Consider the following 12611-nt stretch of genomic DNA (forward strand, 5'->3'; position numbering starts at 1 on the left):
TCGCCTCTCCGATAGGTTTATGGTGGTATCTTGCACTTTTAATGCCTATTTTCCTAGTGACTAGGAATTGATATTGACCATCTTGTTATGTGCCATTTGCCATCTCTATATTTTCTTTTTTTTTTTCTTTTTTTTTTTTTTGAGATGGAGTCTTGCTCTGTCGCCCAGTCTGGAGTGCAGTGGTGCGATCGCGGCTCACTGCAACCTCCGCCTCCTGGGTTCAAGCGATTTTCCTGTCTCAGCCTCCCAAGTAGCTGGGATTACAGGCGCCGGCCACCACGCCCGGCTAATTTTTTCTATTTTTAGTAGAGATGGGGTTTCACCATGTTAGCCAGGATGGTCTTGATCTCCTGACCTCGTGATCCGCCCGCCTCGGACTCCAAAAGTGCTGGGATTACAGGCGTGAGCCACCGCGGCCCAGCCTGTTTGGGCCTTCTTTAATTTAAGTAATGTTTTGTGCTGTTCAGTGTGTACAGGTCTGTCAACGATTGTCTCACATCTTCCCCTGAGGATTTAATAATGTTTGATGTGACTGCAAATGCTTGCTTTTTACATTTCAAATTTTTCTTTTGATTGCTCATTGCTACTTTAAAGAAATATAATTTATTTTTGTTTAGTTATATTTTATTCTGCAACCTTGCTAAATGGACGTATTAGTTCTAGTGGGCTGCTTTCTTTTGCTTGTAGATTCCTTCAGGTTTTCTACGTAAACAATCATGTCTATGAATCTATACAGTTTTAATTCTTTTATGTGTTTATCTTGCCCACTTGCACTGGCTGGAACCACTAGTACAACTGTGTGTGTGTGTGTGTGTGTGTGTGGTTTTTGTTTCTTCGTTTTGAGGCAGAGTCTCACTCTGTTACTCAGGCTGGAGTGCAGTGGCGCAGTCTCAGCTCCTGCAACCTCTGCCCCCCCGGTTAAAGTGATCCTCCCACCTCAGCCCCTCGAGTAGCCAGGACTACATGCGCGCCATCACACCCAGCTAATTTTTTGTAGAGACGGGGTTTCTCCCAGGCTAGTCTCAAACTCCTGGGCTGAAACGATCCTCCCGCCTCAGTCTCCCAAAGTGTTGAGATTACAGGCATAAGCCACTGCGCCTGGCCCTGATCCTTTTTAAAAATTATTTTTCTGGGCTGAGCATGGTGGCTCACGCCTGTAATCCCAGCACTCTGGGAGGCTGAGGCGGGTGGATCACCTGCCTCGGCCTTCTGCGTAGCTGGGACGCACACCACCACACCTGGCTAATTTTTGTATTTTATTAGAGACGGGGTTTCACCATATTGGCCAGACTGGTCTCGAACTCTTTTTTTTTTTTTTTTTTTTTTTTTTGAGACGGAGTCTCGCTGTCTCCCAGGCTGGAGTGCAGTGGTGCGATCTCAGCTTACTGCAGCCTCCACCTCCCAGGTTCAATAGATTCTCCTGCCTCAGCCTCGCTAGTAACTGTGACTATAGGCATGTGCCACCACACCTGGCTAATTTTTCTATTTTTAGTAGAGACAGTGTTTCACCAGATTGGCCAGGCTGGTTTTAAACTCCTGACCTCACCTCAAGTGACCCACCCTCCTTGGCCTCCCAAAGTGTGGGGATTAAAGGTGTGAGCCACTGCACCCGGCCAAGTGTTCTCGTTTCACCAAATCCAAGCCAACGTTTATTGCTTTTTGACTTTTAAATTACAACCATTCTTGTAGGAGTAAGGTGGCATCTCCTTCTGGTAATTTAATTTGCATTTCCTTGATGATTAGTGATTTTGAGCATTTTTTCATATTTGTTGCCTGTTTGTGTATCTTCTTCTAGAAATGTCTATTCATGTCCTTTGCCCACTTTTTTTGTTTATTTGTGAGATGGAGTTTCACTCTTGTTGCCCAGGCTGGAGTGCAGTGGTGCAATCTGGGCTCACTGCAACCTCCACCTTCTGGGTTCAAGTGATTCTCCTGCCTCAGACTCCCGAGTAGCTTACAGGCGCCCGCCACCACAGCTGGATAATTTTGTGTTTCTAGTAGAGATGGGGTTTCATCATGTTGTCCAGACTGGTCTCGAACTCCTGACCTCAAGTGACCCACCTGCCTCGGCCTCCCAAAGTGCTGGGATTACAGGTGAGGGCCACTGTGCCTGGCCGTTCTTGGCGTCTTGAACAAGGAACTGGACAAAACGCACACACAAAGCAAGGGAGGAAAGAGGGATTTATTGGAAATGAAAGCACACTCCACAGTGTGGGGGCAGCCCGGGCACAGGGGCTCAGAGGCTGCGTTACAGAGTTTTTGTGAGTTTAAATACCGTCTACTTGGGGTACGCCGTATGTGAAAGGAGAGGAGGTAGTCAAGTTACAAAGTCATTTACTTGGTCTACGCCCCACAGAGAGGATGTTTCCTGTCATAGCTGAAGTGTGAATCCGCCTTATGTTCCCTGACTGCAGACCCTATTTTCCTGCCTCAAAAAGAGCAGCATGGCCCTATAGGAGTTTCTAATCTCGGTGCTCGAGGGAATTAAGGCAGAGACTCTGGTTAGTATAATACAAGGCAGAATATGATTAGTGAGATGAGGTGTAGTAATAACACCTAACATTATAGATAGATAACAGATATATAGTAACTTACACAGTATTTTTTCATGTGTTATCTGTTTTGGCTTCATAATAATCTTTTGGTTAAGATAGAAATTATCAGTCTCGGCCGGGCACGGTGGCTCACGCTTGTAATCCCAGCACTTTGGGAGGCCGAGGCGGGCGGATCACGAGGTCAGGAGATCGAGACCACGGTGAAACCCCGTCTCTACTAAAAATACAAAAAATTAGCCAGGTGTGATGGCGGGCGCCTGTAGTCCCAGCTGCTCGGAGAGGCTGAGGCAGGAGAATGGTGTGAACCCGGGAGGCGGAGCTTGCAGTGAGCCGAGATCGCGCCACTGCACTCCAGCCTGGGCGACAGAGCGAGACTCCGTCTCAAAAAAAAAAAAAAAAAGAAATTATCAGTCTCATTTTACAAAACTAGGTATTGAGACGCTTGTCGAAGGTGAAGTGGGTGTGAAATGATGCAGCATAGAGTTAAATCCAGGGCGTCAGGTCATCCGTCTCCCGAGTCCGGTGTGTTGTTGGTGAGACCATTCTGCTTTCCTTGGTGGTGGTGTTTCTGCTTCACACAGTGGCACTGCCTCTCAGCCAGTATTTCTGTTTTAACAGCATGACTGTCTTTTGTCTTTTTTTTTTTTTTGAGACAGAGTCTTGCTCTGTCACCCAGGCTGGAGTGCAATGACACGATCTCAGCTCACTGCAACCTCCACCTCCCGGGTTCAAGCGCTTCTCCTGTCTCAGCATCCCAAGTAGCTGGGATTATAGGTACCCACCACCACGCCTGGCTAATTTTTGTATTTTTAGTAGAGACGGGGTTTCACCATATTGGCCAGGCTGGTCTTGAACTCCTGACCTCGTGACCCCTGGCCAACGTGCCCGGCCTCTTTTGTCTAGCTGTAGTATTTGTGCAGCTAACTTGAATTTTAAATATTTTGGGCAAGGCATGGTGGCTCACACCTGTAATCTCAGCACTTTGGGAGGCCGAGGCAGGTGGACTGCTTGAGCTCAGGAGGTCAAGACCAGCCTGGGCAACATGGAGAAACACTGTCTCTACAAAAAAATACCAAAAATTAGTCAGGCGTGGTGTCAGTCACCTGTAGTCCCAGCTACTTGCGGGGCTGAGGCAGGAGGATCACTTGAACCTGGGAGGTTGAGAAGGCTGCCGTGAGCTGAGACTATGCTACTGCACTCCAGCCCGGGTGACAAAGTGAGACTCTGTCTCAAAATTGTGGCTTGATTTCAGTGTTCTTTAGGCTTTGGTTGATGGACTGCATGTACTATTGTGAGGGAAAGACATTCCATTTCAACAGCTTTCCCACCCCATGTGCCAGATACTAAATCGCTTCCACTTGGAGAAAATACTTCCACTTGGAGAAAATGAAGATATCAGGGATAATAGACAAAGGAAAAGTAAGATCCTTTGTTTGTTTCAGAATGTTGAGTTGTTTTGGCGAAAAACATAGTAAATAGGCCCCAAATAGAGAGGCATTAATATTGATCTATTTTTAATAGATATAATTTTTAGAGGAAAATGAAAAGGATTATGCACTCTGTTCATTCAGAATTGTGAAGTGGCTCAATTTATGTATTTTCAGTATCACTAGGGTCTGTCACTTAATCTGATTTTGTATCCTCTGCCAAAAATGTTTTTAAATTTTCTCTTTTGTCCTGGGTCATATAAAAGTGGGTCTGGAGCGAACAACAGAAGGACTGCAGTATTTTTGAAAGAACGTGACCACCTTTGAAAGTAGGTGTTATTGAATGTATGTGTGTGATGTGGTTTTCCATGTTTATTAATTCATTTACTTGTGTAACAAATGTTTTATGATGTTTTTATAGAAAGTGCTTTATCCATGCAAATTCATTTTATTCTCCTAATGACTTTTTTCATTAGAAAAGGAATTGCAGGGCTGGGTGTGGTGGCTGACGCCTGTAATCCCAGCACTTTGGGAGGCTGAGGTGGGCAGATCACGAGGTCAGGAGTTTGAGACCAGCCTGGCTAACACGGTGAAACCCCTGTCTCTACTAAAAATTAAAAAAATTAGCCAGGCTTGGTGGGGGGCGCCTGTAGTCCCAGCTACTCAGGAGGCTGAGGCAGGAGAATCACTTGAACCCAGGAAGCGGACGTTGCAGTGAGCCAAGATCGCGCCACAGCACTCCAGCCTGGGGGACAGAGTGAGACTCCGTCTCAATCAATCAATCAATCAATAAAAGCTGTTGAAATCAGAACACAGAAGGGTCAAGACTTGTTGAGTGCTCCCCGCGTTGGAGCCAGCTGTTGGTGTGTCCGAATCTGTTGATGTTACTGCTTCCCACAAGGGGGCGCTCTCTCCTAGGATATATGTAGCTTGCGGCATTCACAGCTTCAGTAGTGCTTTTTGTGTTTGGTAAAGACCGCCATGAAAAGTATTTTGCATTGCATCCAAAATTATATTAATACATTCTTAGGGAACACAGTCATTTTTAAGGGATAGCATCTTCTAGTAGCACAAAATAAAGATGAGATGGCACTGTGTTTTTATATTTATTGTCTCAAGAAGAAGCGGTTAGAAATGCAGTTTACTTTGAAAAGATGATTTGATGATGAAAAGAGTGAACCATTTCATTACTCCATAACACGTGTATTAAAACTCTTCTAGTGGCCGGGTGCGGTGGCTCACGCCCGTAATCCCAGCACTTTGGGAGGCCGAGGCAGGCAGATCACCTGAGGTCAGGAGATCGAGACCAGCCTGGCCAACATGGCAAAACCCTGTCTCTACTAAAAATACAAAAATCAGCCGGGTGTGGTGGCGGGCACCTGTAATCCCAGCTACTCGGGAGGCTGAGGCAGGAGAATCGCTTGAACCCGGGAGGCGGAGTTTGCAGTGAGCCGAGATCGCGCTACTGCACTCCAGCCTGGGCATTAGGGCGAGACTCCATCTCAAAAAACAAAAAACAATCATTTCCCCAAAAGTGGCAAGTTTTTACTAAATGAATATGGCAGTTTGTGTTTTTCACCCTGGAACACGACCTCACGTCCGCTCCGTTTCCTGTTCCATCCTTGGTTGTGTGCTCTCCTGGCTGGGGCCTGCTGTTTTCGACCTCACTCCGTGGCAGCCACCTCTGAGCCGGTGCCCTGCCTCTCATGTAACCCCTCTCAGCCCACCCTGCACAGAGCTGCCTCCTTATCTTCCTCGCAACTTACAACCTGTCATTGCTCTGTTCCAGGATATGATGCAGCTCCCTGTTGTTTGTGACTGTGTGCGGTGGTGCGTTAACCCGTGAGATGCTGGCCAGCATTTCGCTTCATACATTAGACCTAAAACACACAACAGCATGGTGGCTCACACCTGTTTTTGTTTGTTTGTTTTTGAGACGGAGTCTCGCTCTGTCGCCCAGGCTGGAGTGCGGTGGCGCGATCTCAGCTTACTGCAAGCTCTGCCTCCCGGGTTCACGCAATTCTCCTGCCTCAGCCTCCCGAGTAGCTGGGACTACAGGCGCCCGCCACCACGCCCGGCTAATTTTTTTTATTTTTACTAGAGACAGGGTTTCACTGTGTCAGCCAGGATGGTCTCAATCTCCTGACCTCGTGATCTGCCCGCCTCAGCCTCCCAAAGTGCTGGGATTACAGGCGTGAGCCACCGTGCCCGGCCTGCAGTTTTGCTCTTGTTGCCCAGGCTGGAGTTCAGCGGCACGATCTCGGCTCACTGCAACCTCCGCCTCCCGGGTTCAAGTGATTCTCCTGCCTCAGCCTCCTGAGTAGCTGGGATTACAGGCATGCGCCACCACGCCCAGCTAATTTTGTATTTTTAGTAGAGACAGGGTTTCACCATATTGGCTAGGCTGGTCTTGAACTCCTGACCTCAGTTGATCCTCCCGCCTTGGCCTCCCAAAGTGCTGGGATTACAGGCATGAGCCACCACGCCTGGCCGGCTCATATGTGTTATTCCAGCACTGTGGGAGGCCAAGGCAGAAGGGTTACTTGAGCCTAGGAGTTCAAGACCATCCTGGACAACATAGCAAGACCCCGTCTCTTAAAAAACACACACACTAACCAAATACTGCATGTTCTCACTTATAATCGGGAACCAAATGATGAGAACCCGTGGAAACATGGCGGGGAACAGCATACACTGGGGCCCGTCGGGGAGAGGGGCGGGGGAGGGAGAGCATCCGGAAGAATAACTAATAGATGCTGGGCTTAATACTCGGGATGGATTGATCTGTGCAGCAAACCACCATGGCACATGTTTACCCATGTAACAAACCCGCACCTCCTGCACAGGTACCCCAGAACTCACACACACACACACACCGCAATACAATTCTGTTCACTTACTGAGGTAGTGGTATTTGCTTTTTTTGTTGTTTGAGACAGAGTCTCACTCTGTCATCCAGGCTGGAGTGCAGTGGCGCGATCTCGGCTCACTGCAACCTCTGCCTCCCGGGTTCAAGCGATTCCCCCTGCCTCAGCCTCCTGAGTAGCTGGGATGACAGGTGCCTGCCGCCACACCAGGCTCATCTTTGTATTTTTAGTAGAGATGGGGTTTCGCCATGTTGGCCAGGCTGGTCTCGAACTACTGACTTCAGGTGATGTGTCTGCCTTAGCCTCCCAAAGTGCTGGGATTACAGGTGTGAGCCACTGTGCCCGGCTGAATCGGATACTCTTAGGCTATAAGAAAGTCATGAAGGCCGGGCGCGGTGGCTCACGCTTGTAATCCCAGCACTTTGGGAGGCCGAGGCGAGCGGATCACGAGGTCAGGAGATCGAGACCACAGTGAAACCCCGTCTCTACTAAAAATACAAAAAATTAGCCGGGCGTGGTGGCGGGCGCCTGTAGTCCCAGCTACTCGGAGAGGCTGAGGCAGGAGAATGGCATGAACCCCAGAGGTGGAGCTTGCAGTGAGCCGAGATTGCGCCACTGCACTCCAGCCTGGGCGACAGAGCGAGACTCCGTCTCAAAAAAAAAAAAAAAAAAAAAAAGAAAGTCATGAAATCACTCGAGTTTTGTTTTCTTATCTGCAAAATGGGCTGTATCAAACTTTGCGAACTTGTAGAGATAACATCAAATAAAGGATCACCATGGTACAAAATTCCTCAGAATGTTCTCAAGAAATAATGTGGCAGCCCGGGCAGTTTTCCACTAGACTGCCAGTCCCCGGAGAGCTGGGTGGCGTGTGCTGTTCATCTCTGTATCACGTGTGTGAACTTTATGCAGAAACTGTCATGTCACTCCTGAATTCAGTTCAACCCATCTCGGAGCCCCTATCCTACTGGGCTACCAAAAATGAAATCAATCTTAGTCATACTGAATCTCCTTCCCTTTGCCTCTTGCGTTATGCAGAGTTCCCAAGAGTCTTTCACTGTCCAGGACATTTGAGGAAAACACTCAGATCCACACTGGACCCCCCTGAGATGCTGCCAACTGAGCCACGTAGGCCCTTGAAGCTGCCAGTGCATCTGAGAGAGGTCTCTGCTAAGGAGGCCCTGGGCCTGGGGTTTTCTGGTGGGCACCACCCCACCAGCCAAGGGGCTGCCACTCCCAGGGGAGCTGTGAGGGAGGGGACATAGGCGGGAGCAGTCACAGGCTGGCACCAGTGGCCCGTCCTCCCCACCACTCCCTAGTCTCCCGGGAAGCTCTATGGAGTTCCCTCCGCCTCCCAACGTCCTGCCCTCCCACCCCATGCCAGAGTTGCTTCTCTCTGGGTGGGGATGGGAAGGCAAAGGCAGGAGAGGCTGACCCCTCATAACTCCCCCCAGGGGCAGTGGCCTCAGCACCTGGCACACTGTCTGCATCAAGTCGTTGTGGAGTAGCTGGAGAAAGGAATACAAGCAAACGCCATCAAGTTTTAACACCAGTTTGCTTGTGTGCATGAGCTCAGGACCCAAAGCCCATCTTCAGAGGTGGTCCTGAGTCACGTCTGGCTGACCCCACAGAGCCAGAGCAGGCACCTCTGCAGCTCCGTGGACTAACCCTCTTCCTTAGAACTGTGGGGTACTGGGTCAGAGTCCTTCCAGTGGTGTCTGTGGGGTACTGGGTCAGAGTCCTTCCAGTGGTCTCTGTGGGGTACTGGGTCTGAGTCCTTCTGGTGGTCTCTCTGGGGTACCGGATCAGAGTCCTTCCAGCTATCTCTGTGGGGTACCAGCTCAGAGTCTTTCCAGTGGTCTCTGTGGGGTACTGGGTCAGGGTCCTTCCAGTGGTCTCTGTGGGGTACTGGCTCAGAGTCCTGGCTGTCTCTGTGGGTTACCAGATCAGAGTCCTTCCAGCTATCTCTGTGGGGTACCGGGTCAGAGTCCTTCCAGCTGTCTCTGTGGGGTACTGGCTCAGAGTCCTTCCAGCTGTCTCTGTGGGGTACTGGCTCAGAGTCCTTCCAGCTGTCTCTGTGGGGTACCAGATCAGAGTCCTTCTGGCTGCCTCTGTGGGGTACTGGGTCAGAGTCCTTCCAGTGGTCTCTGTGGGGTACCAGATCAGAGTCCTTCCAGTGGTCTCTGTGGGGTACTGGGTCAGAGTCCTTCCAGCAGGCCCACTGGGGTACTGGGTCAGAGTCCTTCCAGTGGTCTCTGTGGGGTACTGGGTCAGAGTCCTTCCAGCGGGCCCACTGGGGTACTGGGTCAGAGTCCTTCCAGTGGTCTCTCTGGGGTACTGGGTCAGAGTCCTTTCAGCAGTCTCTGTGGGGTACCGGGTCAGAGTCCTTTCAGTGGTCTCTGTGGGGTACTGGCTCAGAGTCCTTCTGGCTGTCTCTGTGGGGTACTAGATCAGAGTCCTTCCAGCTATCTCTGTGGGGTACCAGGTCAGAGTCCTTCCGGCTGTCTCTGTGGGGTACCGGGTCAGAGTCCTTCCGTCTGTCTCTGTGGGGTACTGGGTCAGAGACCCACGCCCAGCCACTTCCTCCTTGTTTTAAAACCTACGGGAGGGACTGCATAACGGGTATGGTGATTTCTTTTGGAATCATGAGGCGTTTTCAAACCACGTAGAAGTGGTAGTTGCACAAATGGGAATGTACACAATGCCACTGAACTGTGCCATTTATTTACTTTTGAGATGGATTCCTACTCCGTCATCCAGGCTGGAGGGCAATGGTGTGATCTCAGCTCACTGCAACCTCCGCCTCCCGGGTTCAAGGGATTCTCCTGCCTCAGCCTCCCTAGTAGCTGGGACTACAGGCACCCGCCACCATGCCCGGCTAATTTTTGTATTTTTAGTAGAGACGGGGTTTCACCACGTTGGCCAGGCTGGTCTCGAACTCTCAAACTCAGGTGATCCACCCTCCTCGGCCTCTCGACCTCCCAAAGTGCTGGGATTACAGGCGTGAGCCACTGCACCCAGCCTTTAAAAAGAAAACACTTTAAAAAGTGTTGTACACTTTAAAAAGAAAACAAAGACAAAAACCTACCTTTCTTAGTTCAAGCTACTATAACAAATTACCATAGACTGGGTGGTTTAAACAACGACATTTATTTCCCACCGTTCTGGAGGCTGGGAAGTCCGAGGTGAAGGTGTGGGCAGACCTAGCGTCGGCTGAGGGTCCTGGTTTGCAGATGGACACTCCGTCCCCACCTGGCAGACAGCAGAGACAGACAGAGCAAGCCTCGTGTCTCTTTTTTTTGAGACGGAGGAGACGGAGTCTTGCTGTATCCCCCAGGCTGGAGTGCAGTGGCGTGATCTCGGCTCACTGCAAGCTCTGTCTCCCGGGTTCACGCCATTCTCCTGTCTCAGCCTCCCAAGTAGCTGGGACTACAGGCTCCCACCCCATACCCGGCTAATTTTTTGGTATTTTCAGTAGAGATGGGGTTTCACGGTGTTGGCCAGGATGGTCTTGATCTCCTGACCTTGTGATCTGCCCACCTCGGCTTCCCAAAGTGCCGAGATTACAGGCGTGAGCCACCGCGCCGAGCCGATGCCTGGCTAATTTTGTTTTTGTATTTTTAGTAGAGACAGGGTTTCACCATGCTAGACAGGATGGTCTCGATCTCCTGACCTCATGATCTGCCTGCCTTGGCCTCCCAAAGTGCTGGAATTACAGGCGTGAGCCACTGCGCCCAACCCCCTATGTCTCTTCTTAAAAGGTCACTAAGCTTGGCCAGATGTAGTGGCTCACGCCTATAATCCCAGCACTTTGGGAGGCCGAGGTGGGTGGATCACCTGAGTTTGGGAGTTTGAGACCAACCTGACCAACATGGAGAAACCCCGTCTCTACTAAAAATACAAAATTAGCCGGACATGGTGGCAGGTGCCTGTAATCCCAGCTACTCAGGAGGCTGAGGCAGGAGAATCGCTCGAACCTGGGAGGCAGAGGTTGTGGTGAGCCGAGATCACACCACTGCACTCCAGCCTGGGCAACAAGAGCAAAACTCCGTCTCCAGAAAAAAAAAAAAAAAAACAGCCACTAATGTCATTCATGAAGGCTCTACCTGTCTGACCTAATTATCTCTCAAAGCCGCGCATCCTAATACCATCACGTTGGAGGTTCGGATGTCCACATATGATTTTTTTTTTTTTTTTTTGAGACGGAGTCTTGCTCTGTGGCCCAGGCTGGAGTGCAGTGGTACGATCTCGGCTCACTGCAAGCTCCGCCTCCTGGGTTCACGCCATTCTCCTGCCTCAGCCTCCGGAGTAGCTGGAACTACAGGTGCCCACCACGACGCCTGGCTAATTTTTTGTATTTTTAGTAGAGACGGGGTTTCACCGTGTTAGCCAGGATGGTCTTGATCTCCTGACCTCGTGATCCGCCCGCCTCGGCCTCCCAAAGTGCTGGGATTACAGGCGTGAGCCACCACGCCTGGCTGTCCACATATGAATTTTAGAGGGACACAAATATTCAGCCCATAACACTAGCCAAATGGTCCTTCCTGTTTTCTTTTTTGTTTGTTTTTGAGATGGAGTCTCACTCTGTCGCCCAGGCTGGAGTACAGTAGTAGCACAATCTCGGCTCTTTGCAACCTCTGACTCCCAGGTTCAAGTGATTCTCTTGCCTCAGCCTCCCGAGTAGCTGGGACTACAGGTGGGCACCACCATGCCAGGCTAATTTTTGTATTTTTAGGAGAGATGGGGTTTTGCCATGTTGGCCAGGCTGGTCTGGAGCTCCTGACCTCAAGTGATCCTCTTGCCTCAGCCTCCCAAAGTGCTGGGATTTCAAGCGTGAGCCACCGTGCCCGGCCCAGACTGCATTTTTAAATTATTTGAATTATTATTTTTTTTTTTTTTGAGACGGAGTCTTGCTCTGTCACCCAGGCTGGCGTGCAGTGGCGCGATCTCGGCTCACTGCAAGCTCCGCCTCCCGGGTTCACGCCATTCTCCTGCCTCAGCCTCTCCGAGTAGCTGGGACTACAGGCGCCCGCCACCACGCCCGGCTAATTTTTTTGTATTTTTAGTAGAGACGGGGTTTCACCGTGGTCTCGATCTCCTGACCTCGTGATCCACCCGCCTCAGCCTCCCAAAGTGCTGGGATTACAGGCGTGAGCCACCGCGCCCGGCTTGAATTATATTTTTAACAAGAGAAATAGGTTGCTTTGAAAACATCAGTATTGAAAGCACGTTTCTTAATGGATGGATAGAGACTGTTCTGTTTAGCCAAGAGCACTTCAGAAGCTCCACTCTGGTAGGAGATTGGAGCACTGAACCATTAATGGAGCCGTGAGCCCTGTGCATTGGATCATATCCGGGCATTTACGGTGGTGCATAGTTGGTCACTATGGCGTCTGGGCCTTGGCTCCTCTGGAACCCCATCAAGCACGACTTGATATTTATATTTAACTGAACACTGTTCCAGCTTTTAAACTTCCTGCTGAAGGTGACCTATGCAAAGAGAACCCAAGAGTGGCTCTCCCAGCTCACCTCGGATAAGGGTCTTGCTAATTTCCCTTCTCACAGCCGCTTTCTGCTTCCAGCACGGCTTCCCACCCGGGACACTGTGTAGGCGTGTAGGTGCTATGCTGTAGACGCTAGGTAGGTAAGTGCCTCATCCAAGTTGATACCCTTTTAAGAAAGCAATGGAGAATTCACAGTAAATGCTTGGTCTTGTAACACCTCTTTGTGACTCTATTCTGGTCCTGCTGTTTGATCCAGCC

The sequence above is a fragment of the Symphalangus syndactylus genome, chromosome 20 (assembly GCF_028878055.3).
Source record: "Symphalangus syndactylus isolate Jambi chromosome 20, NHGRI_mSymSyn1-v2.1_pri, whole genome shotgun sequence".
NCBI lineage: Eukaryota > Metazoa > Chordata > Mammalia > Primates > Hylobatidae > Symphalangus > Symphalangus syndactylus.